Source organism: Notamacropus eugenii, chromosome 6, assembly GCF_028372415.1.
Source record: "Notamacropus eugenii isolate mMacEug1 chromosome 6, mMacEug1.pri_v2, whole genome shotgun sequence".
NCBI lineage: Eukaryota > Metazoa > Chordata > Mammalia > Diprotodontia > Macropodidae > Notamacropus > Notamacropus eugenii.
Genome location: NC_092877.1, coordinates 96933996 through 96952970, shown reverse-complemented (window position 1 = coordinate 96952970; position 18975 = coordinate 96933996). Strand labels below are relative to the sequence as shown.

General features: G+C 37.4%; 1 protein-coding gene and 1 long non-coding RNA gene across 3 annotated transcripts in view; one reads left to right on the top strand and one right to left on the bottom strand.

Annotated features, from left to right (window-relative positions):
- GRXCR1 (glutaredoxin and cysteine rich domain containing 1) overlaps nucleotides 1–18975 on the bottom strand; it is a 225062-nt gene that overhangs the window by 62855 nt on the left and 143232 nt on the right. The gene's annotated exons all lie outside the window — the stretch shown is intronic.
- LOC140511486 (uncharacterized) lies at nucleotides 316–3532 on the top strand. Its single transcript, XR_011969568.1, has 3 exons — nucleotides 316–546; nucleotides 1998–2138; nucleotides 3062–3532. It is a non-coding gene; the product is annotated as an uncharacterized lncRNA (long non-coding RNA).

The following is an 18975-nucleotide window of genomic DNA, read 5'->3' as shown; positions in this document are numbered from 1 at the left end:
CTCTATCAATTCTTGACGTCCACATAGCCATCTGAGTATTTTCCCCTGCGAGGAATTTCTTCCTTGTACTCAACTAAATTTTTTCTGTTCTTCTCAAGAAAGTGTTTTGTTAACAGCAGATGTTATTATTATTAATTAGATGCTATTATTATTAATCAACAAATTAAATTCAACAATCATTTATTAAGGACCTACTGTGTGTAAGGCTCTATGTAAGGCTCTGGGGATATCTTTTCAAGTAAGTTACATTATTCCTGGTCTGAAAAACTACCACACTTAGAGTTGTTAAGATTGAAATCTCTGGGAGAAGGCAGATAGTCATGTATCTATTTTCCATCATTAATTCTGGATCCTCTCAAAATAGACATTTTATTAATTATTTTCTAGAACAGCACTCAATCAAGTCCTTGGATATGAAGGCAAAATACTTGAGAATGAGTACGAAAGAGGAAGGAATGTGAGCACTGATTTCATATTTACAGTGAGTTGTTGGTACATTGGAGCTAAGCTGTCTCTTGGACCATGCAAAGGCAGACATCTGCCCAGGTAACTAGCTAGAGAGGTTGGATAGTTGTGGGTGCTAGCACTATATTCTCAGGTATTGATCCAAGCATCTGAAGACACTAGTGACAGGGCCCTAACATGTAATATCTGATTAGCATAGTTTTGAGCCCCAAAGAGTATCTATGATGGGAAAAGAGGGGAGAAGCTAAGAATTTAGAGTTTGAATGTGAGCATAATTATTGTTAAGTGGTGAAATGCCTGTGAATAGTTAAGTATTTACACTTTGTAATTTGTTATATTTTCATTTTATTCATTTTTTTACATCATATCTTTCTCTGCCCAAGCAGACTGTAAGTTTTTGGAGTGCCGGAGTCATATCTTATTCTTCTAAATCCTCCACATCACCTAGAACATTGCTAAATACATAGTAGGTGCTCAGAATATACTTGGTGAATGGTTGGATGTGGAGAGCTGTGACACTTTCACAAAAATAAAAGAACAGTTGTAGAAGAGAATGGGCTAAATCACATAAAAAGTACGAGTAACCATTTTAAAAAGCATATTCTATTTGAATATTTCCCAAAGCAAACAAATATTCTGGCAACAAGTACAGCAGCTCACATGTCAGGTGTTTGTGGGGAGGAGAACAGTTGTGTTTGTCTCCATTTTCTATCTTTGTTTGAAAAGATTACTTTCTCCACATTGAAAGATATTTTCCAGACAGAAACTTCAAAATAAGCTTTTGGTGGGTTTGATTTCCTACCGTGTTTTAGTCTATCTCTTGCTCTCTATAAACAAAAATGAGAATCAAAATGGAGGAGAGAAAATACAAAAGAGAAGAAGTATAGTTGTTTTTTGGCATGTAGCTGATGTTAAAAATGAGCCTCTCTTTTCTAGAATAGTTCTCCATTCAAACAGTTAATCAGCTCTGCAGACTGATTATTCCCAAGTGATTATAACTTACCCTTCTCATTTTGTCTTGGCAGAAATGATTTCATTGTTGTTACCATGACTACAACTAGAAATAGCTTCCTATTGTGATGCTCTTTTCCCCTACACAAACAATTTTAACTTCTTCTCACTTTACAAAACCAGCACAAAAATCATGTTGTGGATAGAAAACTTCTTGAAGATGCCAAGGTTTTTCAATTATGCATTTGGGATGTTTCTGGAAATTTCATTTTCTCATTTGAAACCTTCAACTTTTTACATTTAAATAAGTTTAAAAATTATTTTTAGAATGTTAAACCTTTTCTTGGCCCATTTGTATCATAAATAGGATGGAGATATCCTATTCACCTTTCATGTCATCTTGTAATAAAGGGATCGATCACCTGTATTTTCAAAGACAATGCTACCACCTCACTATCAGAAGGACATTCCATCCAGTTCAACAGTTACTAATTGCCTGCTATTCACAAGGCATTTATTTTTAAAGTGATTTTTCAGGAGTGAGTATGGGCTTATGCTGAGCTCTTCATATTGTCTTCCAGCCTCCCTGTGATCATTGACATACATTTGAGATGACTGGTTAGATTGAAAGACGACAACCTATGTGGCTGTGAAAGGCAGCATTTTTCTGGCCAATTAACTAAAAGGAGCCACATGGTATAACGGAGAATACAATATACCAGGTACGCCAGCAACTAGTTTAATGAACTTAGGCAAAGCACTTAATTTCTCCAGAATTCATTTTCTCATCTATAAAATAAAGGTGTATAATGAACTCTAATGGTTCCTTCTACCTCTAAAATTCTGCTATTTTTCAATATGATTTTGGGTGCCTTGACCACCCTGGCTGCCTTCTTCTAGAGGTACAGCATGTTGTCAAGGTTCCCAAATTCAATAAGCATCCATGAAGCACCTACACTCTGTGCCAGGAACCATATTAGGTGCTGAGACTACATCATGGGAAAAGTTCCTGTTGTCAAGAAGCTTCCATTCTACAGTCAACTAATAAATAAATGCTAGTGAGTGACAACTGAGGGAAACAACATGCATACAGATGTAGGAAAGCGGAGTATAGACAAGGTTGTATAAAAGGGGATTGTATAACTAAGGAAAATTTTGTTGTTCCTTTGTAGATAATAGTTCCCAGGATCCTAAATATTAGTTTCCCAGGATCATAGTTTTAAACAATTTCTACTGTGACTACACAATAAGGTATAAAAATGAGTTAATGTAAGCTTGTGATGCTACTGCTGGCAAATTGCCTTCTTTGTCTGTTGCCCTATAAATCAGGTTAAGTGGGGTCAGTAAGTGGGGAATAGGAATACACAAAGAGAATGTGCATGTGTGCTTGCCTCAACCAGTCCCCAGTGAGGCTTAGGGGACCTGTAGGAGTTGTAGCTCCTTCTATATTCTCACTCACCTGTAATGGCAAGCAAAGTAGGATTTATTTGTGATGTCGGCACTCCTTCTGTTGATATGTGTTAATTCTCAGACAGGAGCCTTGTCTGTTGATCTGCGTTAATTCCTCAAACAGAAGTCCTGTCTGTTGATCCTTGTTGATTTCTCAGACAGAACTCCTGACTGTTGGTCTGTGTTAATTTCTCAGACAGAAGTCTTGTTGGTCTTTATGAGTGAATGAAGCTGAAGAGTGGAGATCTGCCCATGGGAAGGAGACTCAGTTTAAGCCCTTTTGAAGAGCTGTTAAAGGAAATTGAGATGGTGGTGCTGGTAATGTGTATAAATATTGTTATAGTCCTAATGAGTTTTATTTTCCAAGAAATAGAAGCTGTGGGCAGGATCTCCTGGAGCCTGATTGCAGGCAGAAGCAGGAAGAGTTTGGAGTGGAACAGTCCCCATGAGCTGAGCCAAAAAGCAGGAGCAGAGAGCTGCCTGCCTGTAAACACAGGCAAGAGCTGGGAGTGGTCAGTCCACCCAAGAGGAACTCAAGTTGAGATGAGAGAGTACTTCACTTGGTACTTTCCTGCTACCCCTTAAGGACGTGTCATGCTACGTAAGACCCTAGTCTGAGACCCCCTGACTTTGGGGATGCAACGATATATGCTATGCCAACCGACATACTGAGTGTTATGATATATATATATACATATGTTTTAGATGATATATTTTCCTTAAGGATGTTGCTATGGATATCATGCTTTACTTTATTGAACAATGTTTACTGTTGAATAGAGGGTTCATTATACTATGCAATTAGACCCTTAAAATTATTCATAGCAGCAGTTCTCAGAGTCCTCCTCTCTGCAAGAAGAATAATTAGGGGATGCTGTATCAGCAAACATTTGAGAAGACTAGAATAAAGTTAGCTTATTTAGCCCCTTATTATGTCTCCAGTCCAGTCTTCCTGCCTGCCCAGATCAAGAACGAACCTACTAGTGCTAGAGCACCTGCTAGAAAAGCCCCCACTCCAGTGTCTCCTGTCTGACAGATAGGAATCCCAAAAAGTTGAGAAGAAAAAGAACATTTCAAATATTGGGGACTGCCAGTGCAAAGGCTTATAGACACAAAATGAACCATTGGCATGGGGAACATCAACCATGTAGGCTGCTTGAATGGAACATAATGCATATAAGTGGAAGTAGCAGAAAATAAGCTGGAAAGATAGGATGGAGGCAGATTGTGAAGAGCTTTAAATGCTAAATAAAGGAGTTTGTATTTTATTCTAGGGGTAATAGGGAGCCACCATATGTTCTTGAGCAGGGTAATGACAAGTTCAGACTTCTGCTCTGTGAATACCAATGTGGAAACCAGTCTGAAAATGTAGTACCTAGAACTGAACACAATACTCCAGATCAACCAAGAATAAAAAAAGCTTATTACCTCTCTTTTTCTAGACACCATACCTTTGCAAAAACACCCTAAAACCAGGCTGGATTGTTTTCTGACAGACACACTTCAGTGTTTATTTATATTGAGCTAGCGATTAAAATTCCTCTCTTTTTCATATAAACTATGTAGCCACATAAACTGGCTAATCTCTCCCGACATGTGCTTGTATTGTTCAGTATGTAATCCATGTGCGATGTTGTGCTTGTTCTTGTTATTTGATGCTAATCTTACTGGCAGTTGCAGGGCACTCCCCCGTCAGACACTGGGCTATGGTGGATAATCATGAATCAATTAACTGAGAGAAGGGAGCATTAGGCCATAGAGTCCATTTGTATAAGAGATCACAACAGGATATTTTAAGGCCATGTAAAATTCAATATACAATTCTTTAGTTTTCCATTTAAGACATTTTTACTGACTGACCTGAGTATCTGTTCCTCTCATTCCATCTCTTTTTTCAAAGTCTGAGATTTTCAGCATTTGCTGTCAAGAACTGCCCACATACTTCTTTTACAGAATAATACTTCCAGCAGATGACTAGGTAATTCAAGTTTATAGCTTGCCCTTGGCCTAGCCTGTATGACCTTATTTTGCTGGTTCTCTAATGCAAAAGGAACAAATTACATTACTCTCACTGACAAAGTCCAAATAGTAATACAATTAAAGAATTATAAAACTGGAAGTAGTTAGAAGCCATTTCAGTCCAAACTCTTCTATCCATGTAAGATATATCAATTTGAACTTATTCGACTTGCTTTTTGTTCAAGGGATTTAATGATTTAATTTAACTGACAAACCAAAATGCCAAGTGAAAACGTTAATCCTTAAAAACTGTTAACTCTAATACAACCCCAATGATTATTACCTAAAATTAGCAAAAATTAAAGTCATTTCCTCATTCACAACAAATTTTCAGCTTAGCATGATGTCTCAAAGATCAGACAATTCTGGTATGCTGGAATTGTTATTGAAATGTTAGCAACATTTTTAATAAAAGGGGGGGGAAAGCCTAGTTACTTGATCTATGCCAGATATACTGACTTGAACAAGTATTATTTAGGAATTAAGGACTGTGGAAGTGGGGCAGGTGACATTGTAGTGAAGGCCAGCTCTCCCACATCTAATTAATTTCACAGAGCAAGACTCTTTAAGTCAAAATATAGTGAAGGATTCAGTCAATTATTCAGTGAATTCAGCTGAAATAGCTTAGGTAATTCAGGGCAAGCAGCTTTATTGGACTTAGCCCAAATTGGCTTTCTTCATTGCCCCAAATGATCTTATCTGATATTCAGGGTCCTCCACATTGTCAATAAAACAGTGTCTCCTATAATCCTCAGGATTGAACTCTTTCCCCTAGTTAGTCTTGTTTTCCATCAATCAATCAATCAACATTTGTTAAGCTTCTACTATGTGCCATATATTCTGCTAAATGCTAGAAATACAAAAGGGGGCAAAAGATAGTTCTTGCCCTCAAGGAATTTATAATCTATGCTAATTCCTGCATTGTTCAATCTGTTCCTCCCATCTGAAACACCTCTCCAGTCACTTCCTCAAGATATTATACCAATATACCAGGGCTTAATTCAAGTTCCACTTTTTCATTCAAGACTCTTAACCACTGAAGCATTCACTTGTTCTTCATTATCTGATGTCTTTTGCACTGTGTACAGCAGTACTTAATTATATATACTGTCATATTGCTATTTAATTACATGTGAATACATTCGTTTACTCACTAATTGTGTCTCAAGCACTTGAGAGCAAGAACCATACCTTATACATGATGTTCCAAAAATCTTAGTGCTTAAAATTGTACCAAGACTTTTGGAACATCCTATATTTTCTTATAAACTATAAAGCATCAACCAGTCTTAATCACAGAATTGTTCTGTTGTGTCTGATTCTTCTTGACCTCATTTGGAGTTTTCTTGACAAAGATGCTGGAATGGTTTGCCATTTCCTTCTCCAGCTCATTTTACAGATGAGGAAACTGAGGCAAACAAGGTTGAGTGACTTGCCTAGGTTCACACAGCTAGTAAGTGTTTGAGGCTAGATTTGAACTCAGGAAGATGAATCTTCCTGATTTCAGGCCCAGTGCTCTATCCACTTTACCACCTAGCTGCCCCAACACTTGAAGGGAAAGGATGTAGATCTGACCTTTGGGAACTCTCCATTCTTGATTTATGAATTTTTTTAAATGTGATATAAAAATGTGCCAGTTTAATGACTCTACCTACCTAGAGAAACCATCTTTGTGCATATTTAATATTATTTCTTTAGGTTTTGGAAGCAAAGTACATGTTGTTGCCCCTCTTTAATGAATCCTCCACACAACTGCCAGAGTGATTTTCCTAAAGCATAGGTCTGACTATATACTACTCCCTTCCCTTCCTCCCACCCCAAAATATGGCAGTGGCTCATTGTTGCCTGTAGCATCAAACCCAAACTCCTCTTTGACATTTTAAGCACTTTACTACCAGGGCCCATTCTACCCAGACTTAATCAGTACACATTGCTCCCCTTCTCACACACACACACTCATGCACATGCACGCATGCGCATACACGCACACACACACACACACTCTGTGGTTCAATCAAATAGGACACCATCCTATCTCCCATCTCTATGCCTTTGCATTAGTTTGGTGCCTAGAATATACTTCCTCCTCATTTCTAATTAGATTCCTTCATTTCATTCAGGGATCCGTTCAAGTGCTGCCTTCTAAATGGAACCTTTCCTGACCCCTCCAGGTTATTAATGCCTTTCCCCTAACACTATCTTTATCTGTTTGGTACATTCATTTATATGTCCAAGGACATGGGCAAGGTACTGAACCTGTGGAAAAAAGAAAGAGAATCATAAGAAACAGTGACAAGAACAGAGTTAAGATGGAGTGAAGTTTAAAAGACAATTGGCAGCTATTGAGAGACAGCAGAGAGAGGGGTCAGAAAGTGGCATTGAGGAGTAAGGAGTAAACCAACTCTCCCTTCCTGCCCTATATGTGAAGGGGCTCCTCATAGGAGCTGTCAGCCTTGGAGAGGGTACAAAGAGTTGCTGATATCTCCAAGTGGTCACTAGGTTTCCATGAGCACCAGAACATTCAAGAGAAAAATAAATCTGGGAGAAAAGAAGTTTAAGAGTAATAAAAGTAGCAGTTAAGTAGGAGTAGTTTTTAGAAGGCACCACAGAAGGGTAGGCAAGTCAGTCTAACTAGTACAGCCAGGTAAGGGAGAAAGAGGAAGCAAGTCAGTGGGAGGCAAGTCAGACCACTAGCACCATTTTGACCACCATGTCTTTTCAGATCCTCATGAAAACATCCCAGGACCATAAACTCAACATTCTTGGAAATAGTAGTGATTCAGTCTCCAGACCAGCTCCAATAGAGATAATCAAGAAGAGAGATCATTATGGAAAGGGGGGCCATCTTCAGCAACAACTGCTGAACAACTGCCACTAATAGGCAGAGAATGACAGGGATTGATAATGGCAGGCCACCATTTCCTCTTCCAGTGCAACCTTATGGTCCCCAGACAAAGAAGCAATACCTTTAGAGAGAGGACCAATGCTTCCCACTAACTACTAACCAACTGCAACACATAAGTCAGACAAGTCAGCCTAGTTGAAGTATCAGGAGGCAGTATATACCAAGAGAATCAAACTACTACTACCACCTTGACTATCTCTATTCAGACTCTGATGGAGACAGCTGAATATCCTGAACCCACTGTTAAAGAACAAACATTAGCCTCTACTTTCCCACTATACCCAAGGACATGGGACTTTTCCATTTATCTTGCAACTGAAACCTTCCCTATGTGTTGTTGTCTAGTCAACTAGAATATTATTCTCCTTGATAGCAGGGACTGTCATCATTTTTCTACTTATATTCTTGATGTTTAGCACAGTACTTTGAACAAAGTAATAAATGCTTTATTCATTCATTCACTCATTCATTCATTCCATGCTATCTCTATCATTCCCTTAAGGGCATGGAGTATTTTATTTATATTTCTGTGTCCCCAGTACTTAACATGTGCCCAACTGATGTGGCGCTTGGGTGCATGCACTTGAGCCCCAATTCTAAATCATATTTCTCTTTAAAAATCACATTTCTTTCTAGCCTCAAAACACTATCCCAGGCAGTTTCACCCCAGCCCAAGGACACAGCCTGCTCCAGCAATGACCATTATCTCCCTTCCTGAAATAGCAGCCAAATGCACCTATAGAACTTATTAATCTGAACCAGCTGTGTACTGGCTGAATGGGCTGTGAACTGAGTCATAAAGACATGTACTACTCACTGATCAATCATACATATTCTATACTTAGATGTATGTATACTCCCTTTTCATTTGTCTTGTCTAACAAGACACTGATGAGAGAAGCCTGATTTTCCCTGGTCAGCCCTGACCCTTGATTGACTTACTAATGTTTCAGGCCTAATACCACACCTCCATGTAGCCCCTTCTTGGGCTATTTCCCAATGAACTCTGGTTAAAATACCTGTGCAGTAAATACTGAAAGTGCATATTCTTTTAAGAACTGACCATTCTTTAACAACTCCCTAATCCAACCCCAAAACACCTACTTAGCATATTTGGCACCTGTTTCACTATAGGATATCCTATACAAACTTTACCTGTACCCCTCTAAGGTTGCAAGTTCCCTAACAACTCTTGCCTGCTGAAAAGCACAATAAATCTTTACCTTGACCTCAAGAATGCTTGAGTCTGTGAATTCTTTTCCAGATAGCCCAAACTGGGAATTCCAGTCTTGGAGTCCCTGGTACCTGGCCCCCCTTCCAGCCCTCATCATAACCAACAGGTGGATACTGGACTTGGAGTCATGAAAACCTGAATTCAAATTCTACCTTAGACATTTGCTACCTATGTGACCCTGGGCAAGTCACTGACTTATCCTCAGCTTCCTCATTAGTAAAATGGGGATAACAGTATTTACGCTACTGGCTTGTTGTGAAAATCAAATAAGATAACATGGACAGAGCTTTGCAGATCTCAAGATATTCCATAAATTCTTTGTTGTTGTTGTTATTCAGTCATTTTCCAATTGTGCTTGCCTCAGTGTCCCCAGCTGGGGTAAGATATTGGAGTGGTTTGTCATTTCCTTCTCCAGCTCATTTTCCAGGGGAGAAAACTGAGGCAAACAAGGGTAGGTGACTTGCCCAGGATCATACAACTGGCAAGTGTCTGGAGCCAAATTTGAACTTGATTCCAGGCTCAATGCTCTCTCCACTGAGCCACTTAGCTGCCCCATGTAAATTGTACCTATTATTATTTATTTTTTATGGATCAAATTTACCCTGTCTTATTAAATGAAAATGGAGTTTTAAGGGGTCACTATGGAAGGTCAGATGGTTTCCAGTGAGATAACTGATCATACATAATTGAGAATAGTTCTTCCACTAGAAGTTCACTGAGGAATTTTCCTCTGTTTTGGGCATTAGAGAATTCTCATTGCCCTACCTTCCCTGTCTTTTCTTAGACTAACTCAGTGCCGAGAGGGTTAAAAACTCTACTTTTTGGTATATTTCAGAAAAGGTGACCTATAGTTTTTAAAATGTATTATTGTCACAGTCCCTGTGGTTTGTTTTCACTTGTATTTAAATCATTACCATCATCGAAGGCACTGATTAACATGCCCGTTTACCAGTGGTTCTGTGCATGTAGCTGGACAATCTTGCTCGTTTCCCAGCTAATGATATGAGCCCTAGCACTGAGGAGGTTTCCTTCATGCAAGCAGCTGAGCAAATACTAAAGACTGTATAAGTTAAAGAGGGAACTAAAATCTGATACAAGCAAGTGAATAATTGGGGTTGATGAGACACTGTTTAGTCAAGGTATGGCTCAAAAAATTGACTCTTCCATTTCTAGTCAGAATAGTCTTTTGAGAAAAAAAATTAGAATTTCAGAAGGAGGTTGAAGGAAGGGAAAGAGTGTGTCCTTTTCATCTGTGGGACATAATACATCTTCAAAGCTCTTTTATCACTACAGAAAGAAAATAAGTGCATAAAGACAAGTGCTAGCCCATACATCCCAGAGCCTAAAAGTAAAGGTGGACCTAAGTATCTTGTTGTTATGATTACTTTACTTTTTGAGAGTGTACAAAGTATATTTTAAAAACACACTATTCTTACTAAAAAAAAATTGTCTAAATCATTTTTTGGCACTTACTATATGCTACCTAGTGCTTCAATTTTTCTTTTTAGGTATATATCCTGTATCCCTATCTAGACTTTAAACCCCTATAGGAAAAGGACTGACACTTATTAAAAAGGTACCTACAGTTTGTCTCTCTCTCTCTTTCTTTCTCTCTCTGTTTCTCCCTCTCTCTCTATTTTCTCTTCTTTTTTTCTCCCCCCTCTCTCTTTCCCTCTCTCTCTGTCTCTTGCTCTCACCTCTCTGTCTCTGTGTGTATATATATGTATATGTGTGTGTGCATGTGTGTGTGTGTATATAATATATGTATGTGTATCCATATATGTCTATATATACACACATTATATGTATACATACATATACTTATATGTACATTTGTTTTCAGTGAAATACAACCATAATGTTTTCTAGGTTTTACAAGTATTGTGGTATATAATATGATATATTTACCTTAGCAAAATTTTGGACCTAGTTTCAACTCTCAGCCTATGGATCTGAGTAAATAAAAACGTTGGAGGAAGGGAGGATCAATGATCAGAAAATGTATGTATAATATAGTAACATTTGAAAGATTGTAAGACCATTAGTTAACTTTCTCATAACAGACACTGCCACTAATACCATTTCCAAAGAAAATTTAATCAATGAAAAGTAATTGCCACCCAAAGAGACCAAGAAGCCTAGAAATCATTTCAGCCAACAAATACTTGGTCTATTTGCCAGGATGAGAGGTATGTCAGCCAAGGGCAACACTGATTTAGAATATGAATTCATTCATGAAATCTTACAGAGGAGGATATTAGAAGATTATGAGCAGTATTGATTGCTTCCCAAAATGATAAGAAGCATAGATAGGCCAGACATACAGCAAGAGCAAGGTTAGAACCAAACCTAGCACAGCTTAGTCCCAATGTGCCAACATGAGGTGAAGTAACTGCTGCTCCTGTGCCTCACTTCATAGTCCATAGGCATGTGGACACAATCACCCTGAGTTGTCACCTCCATGGTCCAAAATCCACGGAAAGCTTCTCCAAAGAAGCCTACCTGATTCCTCCCACAGCTAAATATAATCTCTTCCTCTTCCAATGTCTTCTAGCACTTTGTCTGAGTTTTTCCTTGGTCTTCACCACATCTGTCCATACTTCTTTGTATGTGCATTTCATCTTTTTTTAAACTATAAGCTGCTTGAGCAATCTTAAGCAAGTCACTTTAGCTCTCTAGGCTCAGGAAGACTGATTAAATGATCTCTTAGTTGAAGGATGATCTTATCATTCTAAGTTTCTTCTCTGGCTAGGTAAAAAACAAAAGGGTACCTGCCCACAAAGCATAAAGGAAGATGTACCTCCATCCTCTTTATCTGCTCATCTATGTTGTGCAATTCCAACCTTAGCTCCTATTTAGAAGCTACTCATTGGTTTGTGACTTCCTTCGCTCCACTCAGTTTCAAGGCTCAATACTCAGCTCAGGTCCCCAAATCTTGCCCTGTGGTCTATCTATACTTGGCCATGGCCTATTAAACATTATAGGTCACCTAGTACAACATTCATTTTCAGATGATAAACTGAGGTCTAGAGATGCTATGTGACTTACCCAAGGTTATGCAAGTTTTAAGTGTCAAAGGTAGGATTGAATCCAAATTGTCTGACTCTGATACAACTCTACATTATACCATACTGACTACAAAGGTAGAACTACCTTCCTTCCACAAGCATTATGAATGGGCATTGAGCTGGACCAAGAATTAAAGAAAAAGAGGAGGAGATTGAGCTGGACAGTATTGGAGAAATTGTGTGGTGCCTTTGTTTTATTTATTTATCTTATTTATTCAACTACTTGCTAAAACAAAAGAACCCCCAATTAGATCCCAAATCAAAGAAAAAAAATTTCAAGTAACACAAAAAACAATGGAAAGAGGCAAGGTTGGACTAAGCTGGCAGCATATCGCCAATGATGATACAGACAAGTATCAAATAGACACATGATCAGTCATGTAAAGACAATGAGAGACCACTGATGTTCAGGTATTACAATGCTATCTCCAAGATAGGAGAATAACCAAAAGAGGACTCTAGCACACTTGGTATATCCTCTAAGAAGTATAGATATAAAAGTACATAAATTGAATAGGATGAGAAAATATTAGAATGAGTTCCCACACTACTGAAATGATAAATCACATATACATATATACAATATATAAGCAACCTCAATTTCCAATTAAAATTTTGAAACAAAAATGATTTGTGACTTATTTGAAACAATGTTAGAAATGGCTGTTATGTTCTCAGGTTAATTCCTAAAATTTCATGTGACTATATAAGCCAGTTATATCTACTGGGCATGTGTTTTTCAAATAGACCTTATCTAACACATTTTTAATGGCATGGTGTTATTTGGCACACATTAGCTCAGCAGCAAAAATGTAAGGTTCTTGGGTTCAATCAACACTGATTAAGTGGCTACCACTTAGAGAATTTCCACAGTTATTCTTCTTCCTGGAACAGAGTTTACACTGGGTTCTCAAAATCTATGCCAAGAGCTCACAAGCCCTGGCACATTTACCAACTTGGAAAAGGCTCAAACACAGTCCTGGCCACAGTTTTTGTTTATTATCCAGAACCAACCAAGTGTAGCACAAATTTCACCAACAGCTGGTGAGCTACTTGGCAAAAGTGTCTTTGGCAATGATGACCCTTGAAACAGATAAAAATATAAAATTATCCTCAGATTCTATGAGGCTCCCTTCCAATGAACAGATTAAAGAGTTGCAGGTCTTACTGGGGACCTCCTATATGCATTCATTTTTCCCCTTTTCACAGATGTTCATTGTCAAACAAAACAAATTCCCTCAATGGATATATATAATTTTCATTGTATATATGTATGTGTATATAGCTGTATGTATGTATGTATATATATGTGCGTATGTATGTGTATATATGCATATACATGTCTCCGTGTTGTTGTCTGTGTATGTTGTGTGTATATATAATATATGCAAACATATATATACATAAATATATAATTCTGTCCCCTAAACCCATCACCTCTCTCATAGATAGGATGTTACTTGTTACATGTAACAATGGTTATTACATTGATCATAGTTCTTAAAGCTTTCAAAGTTGCCAGTGTAGTTGTTATCATATAAATTGTTCTCCAGGTTCTGCTCATGTCATTCTTTGTCAGTTCATAAGTCTTCAAAATTGTTCATTTTTACAACATTAATATCATAGTAAAAATTGTCCTTCTGGTTCCGATAACTTCACTCTGTATCAGTTTATATATCTTTCTAAATCTCTTTTAAATCATTTATCTACAATTTTTATAGCATGCTAGTAGTACATCATATTAATACAACACTATTCATATTTGCTCAAAATTTATTAATCTAAATTTTGGTTCTTTGAACATGGGATCTTGGTCTAATGACTATCAAACAAGCACACTATCAAACATTACTTATTTTAATCTCCCTATGGATGAAATCAAAAGATATAAATATATTGCAGCAAAATAGAATGATGGTTCCCAGGATCTCCTAGAAGAGGCAAATCAGCTAGTGTATATGGTTTCACTATGTGTCCAAGGACAACATGAAATATAATTCTATTGTATTAAGGAATTTTTATCAGGGAAATCCCTTGATCAATTTGATGAACTTAGGACATAATGAGTTTTTGTTGGAGACTTCTATAAATGCACCTCCCTATGGACATTCTCATTGGCAACTTGTTCAGAAGTCTAAGACAATTCCTTTAGGTCTCAGAGAAAGAAGCAACCCCAAAGTGAACTGACTGGTTTGGGTCACCTCTTGGTCCTTCCTAGTAGATAAAGTTCAATAAATGGGGCTACATTCTAGATGATTTGGTTAATTAGGACCACTTAGAGAATCACCTTGTATGTGCTCCCTCAACATTTTCTCATCACTGGGACAGAAAGGAGAGTTCCTGATAATGAACTTTCCCAGCTCAAGTCACTGCATAGCTGAGGTGATAATAGAGTAACAGGAGTTCCTACAGAAAAATACAGAAAAAAAGTATTTGTCTGCACAACCTAAGAAGGTAGTTAGTGAGCAAAGTTCTTGAAATTCCTGCCACCACTAATGTCTTCCTTCTGAAATTTTCTCCCATTTACCCTGTGTGTTGTATGGACATAGTTGTTTGCATGTGGTCTCTCCCATTAGAACGGAAACTTTTTGAAAGCAGAGATCATGTTTTTGTCATTTTTAATCCCCAGTGCCTCATGTATGATCAGTTAATTAAAGAAAAGGTTAAAATTAGCACCAAGTTAGAACAAAGGATAAAGATAGGAAGAAGGCTGCATGCTTCAAAATAGTTCCATCCTGACCAACCCTTAATTATAGTACCAAAAACAACAAACATTTTAAATTCTTAAAGTTTGCCAAATGATTAATAAAATGCTTACTCAGAAAAGTATAGGACACAAATAAAAGTAAAGAAATTGATAATGATTATCTCTATTTCATGGATAAATTTTAATTGATGTTAAAAGAAATTACATACAGAAGAGGCCAAGCAATCTCAGAAACCATGTTGGGAGCCAAGGACAACATCATTTTATAATATAAGCACATTCATAAAACACAGAGTGAGAGCAGTGACAAAAGATTATGTCACAAAATAGCAAAAAGTAGTGAAGAAGAAAAGGAAGCTTTAGATGATTTGCAAAGCCCAATTAAGACACATCATCCTAGGAAGTAAAAATGGTAGAAAAATAACAAATAGATGTTAAATGAAAAAGCTCTCCTTGTATTTTAATGATAGAAACTTTTTATTTATTGTACTTTTATCCCCAGAGCTTAGCACACTGCCTGGCCATTATCAATGGCAATAGAATTTTACACTTCTCAATACTACAGTCCGTGATGTGCTATATGCAAAACTGAAAATGATACTCAAGAAAATGAAATCAGGAAAAAACATCTAGGCATGACCAAAAATAGAAAAAAGAAAATGCTCCTCAAGAGACTAAACCAGGCCTCATTAGGATTCTCAAACTAATTCAACTGGGGAATGGCTGAACTATGTGGTATATGATTGTGATGGAATGCTATTGTGCTATAAGAAATTATAGACAGGATGCTTTGAGAAAAACCTGCAAAGACTTATGTGAACTGAAACAAAGTGAAGTGAGCAGAACCAGAACATTATACACAGTAACGGGAATACCATATGATTATTATCTGTGAAAGACTTAGCTATTTTGATCAGTATAATGATCCAAGTCTGGCAATTCCAAAGGACCCTTGATGAGAAATGCTCTCTACCTGCCAAGAAAGAAAGAATTGATGGAGTTTGAATGAAGATTGAAGCATATTTTTTTTAACTTTCTTTACTTTTCTTGTCTTTTTGCAACATGATTATTATGGAAGTATGTTTTGCATTATTTCAAATGTATAATTGATATTTCTTGCCTTCACAATGGGTGGGGGAGGGAAGAGACAAAGAAAGAAAAGTTGGAACTCAAAAAAAATTAAATTACTATTTTAAATAAATAATATTAAGAAACTATCCCTCATGTGGAATATGAAAAGGATCTCTTTAGTTTAGATAACTGTGAATCCTAAACTTCATCGCTATGTCTCCTTCTCCACTTCCTCATTCTGTTCACAAATTGTTGATTCAAAATGGACCTTCATGGTTAGATGTACTGTTTATCAGACAATTTGTTGCATTATAACAAACCTCCATATATCAATTGCTCAACAGAAGCACAGAGTAGAATGATACTACTAATACACTGGGGTAAAAAAGCAATTCCAGAATTGCCTTTTTTCCCTCCTGACTCATTATATTATAGGGTTGTGATATATTCATTTTTTCTCTCTCCTCTAGTATCTTTCTTCTTTCCTTCTCTTCCTCTATCCCTTTGTCTCTGTGTCTCTGCCTCTCTCTCTCTGCCTTTCTCTCTCTCTATCTCTCTTCTCTCTCTCTCTCTCTCTCTCTCTCTCTCTCTCTCTCTCTCTCTCTCTCTCTCTCTCTCTCTCTCTCTCAGTATTCTACCTTTCCCTTCCATTTTCTTCCCTTTCCTCCTTCCTTACCTCCCCTCCATCCTACTACAAGGGGATGTCATTTCCTTACAAACCTATAAAGTAGCTAATGTTGATAGCTGTGAATATCATAAATAGCTGAGAAAATATGTCTGACTCAAGTAAATCCTAATGTCATGCAAAAAGTGAGGTAGCATTACTTGGTTCTTCCTGACTCTATGGCTCTGACCATTAAGCAACCTACCTGCTCAGATGACTAGGTAAAAGAAATTGGAATAAGGACTAGGCTTATGACTTCATTGGTATAGGAAGTTTTCAGTGAAAAACATCTTAAACCAATATAAATACACATTCTCTACAACTTGTAGTCTTAGATCAGTGATGTCAAATTGTGGCAGGTGAAAGATGAAATGACTGAGGAAACAAAGATTCAATCTTCCAAACATATTGATTTATTAAGCAATGCTTGCCAATTGCCTAACAAATCAGGACAAGGCTCCTTTCCCGGCTTAGGCCAGATCCCAAGTACAGGCAGAGAAAGATTTATACATTAAAAACAATCAAATAAGACTAATTAAATGACAGGAAACAATATAACATTAGGTAATCTGATTTCTAATTGGAGGAAAGATAAGGGATTTTCCAAGTTGGGAAGGGAAATGAATAGATACAATTCTCTGAAACCAGAAAAGAAAGGGACACATTCTTCGCAAGTGTCTGTAAACAAAGGTACATAGAACAATAACTGATCAATCATTTTGGGACCAGATTTCTGATAAGACATGTGGGTTGCTTTAAATGTACAATTGTGAGAAAACTCCTTGCATCAATCTTCAGATCTGACTATATTTCTGATTAGCCTAACCTCGGTGCTTGGTAAAGGGTCGCTAAACAGTCAGAGGAAGTACAGTTTCCCAGCCACGCAAGGCTGGGTTCAAATAATACAATAAGATTTTCTCCCAATTCCCACAATTGAATAAAGTTTGCTCACAGGACAGAAATTGAACTTGACCCATAACTGAATAGAAAAGGAACTGAGCTAGCTCTAGAATTGTCACAAGGTAGAGTCAGTATGGTTCACTCAGTTCCCACAATTAATCACTTGTTATCCTAATGTCCTCAATTCTCTCAATTTCCTCAAAACTCAGAAAGAAATAGGATCCTTTCAACCATACGTAAGGATCTCCACGGGCTACTTACTAACTTAGAAAACTACACATTTACACATATTTGTACGTGTGTACGTGTGTGTGGGTGTGGGTGTATGTAAACAAAATCAGATAGGAACTACATTTTAATCTTGTTTGGATCACAACATTCAGAAGTGTTGTGGTTCACACACCATCTGAAAACCATGTGCTTGATAACTCTGGTCTTAAAGCTTCACCTAGAGAACTAAAAGTATAAGTGACTTGCTTAGGGTCAATACAGTTATGTGATAGAAGCAGGATTTAAAATTTGAGGCTTCAAGAGCAGTCCTCTATTCACTACACCATACCTTTTTTTATGATAAAAGATATTATCTTTGGAAATGTAGTCAATTGTAACTACCCAAATTCATTTTCTTCAACATTCTCATGGAGTGTATTTGCCCCAGGCATTCCTCTACTGATCAATACTGCTTCCCTTAGTGGGCCAGTAATCCCATTCTGTGTCCAAGGAGTGTAAGATGTCATACAAAGGATGAAAAGCCAGATATGCAGAGCGCATGCCACATTTCATGGATTCTATACTAACTGATATTTTCCAAGCCACGAGAAAGAATCAAGCTGTAAGATCTGACTTTTTCTAAAAGAATCCCTTTCTCTTTCACTCTCTCACACTGTGGGTAAGGTCAAAAAACTGTTCTTTCCCAACATTATCTATTTGTAAGAAATTTGTCTCCTTTTCCCAGCTGGAATAGTAGTAGTTTTATACCTCTTTTTTATCACTCTTCAGAGAAATTTTAGGAGAGTAGAATTAATAAGAGATTTTGAGCTCTGTGAATATTCTATGGGATGAAAACTAATCTATATTCCATAGCCATTGAAGCACAGAAATTAGAATAAAGAAGGAATTTCAAAATCACTAATCTAACACCAACATTTTATCAATATTATAAGAAAACTAGAAATCAGTGACATAACCAGTCTTAAACAGCTTTACCAAGATCAGCTTAGAAGAAAGTCTGCAATGGAGTGTCCTCAGCACCTGGATTGGACTCTGGATTATTTGACATCGTTATCAATGTCTTGGATAAAGGGACAGGGTCACACTTGAGGACCTGGACAGCCATGTGTGACCTCAAGGCTACAGGTTCCCCACTCCAGCCGTTAGACCCTCACATTCTTTTCTTCTCCACCATGCTAGGATCTAAATACTTATCATCATATCTTGCTACTAGTAAGCATTCCCCTAGCCTCAAACAGATAAAATTAATGGAGATATGTACTCTCCAAAAGAGACACAGAGATGAAACGCCGGGACTTCTGACCAGGCTGA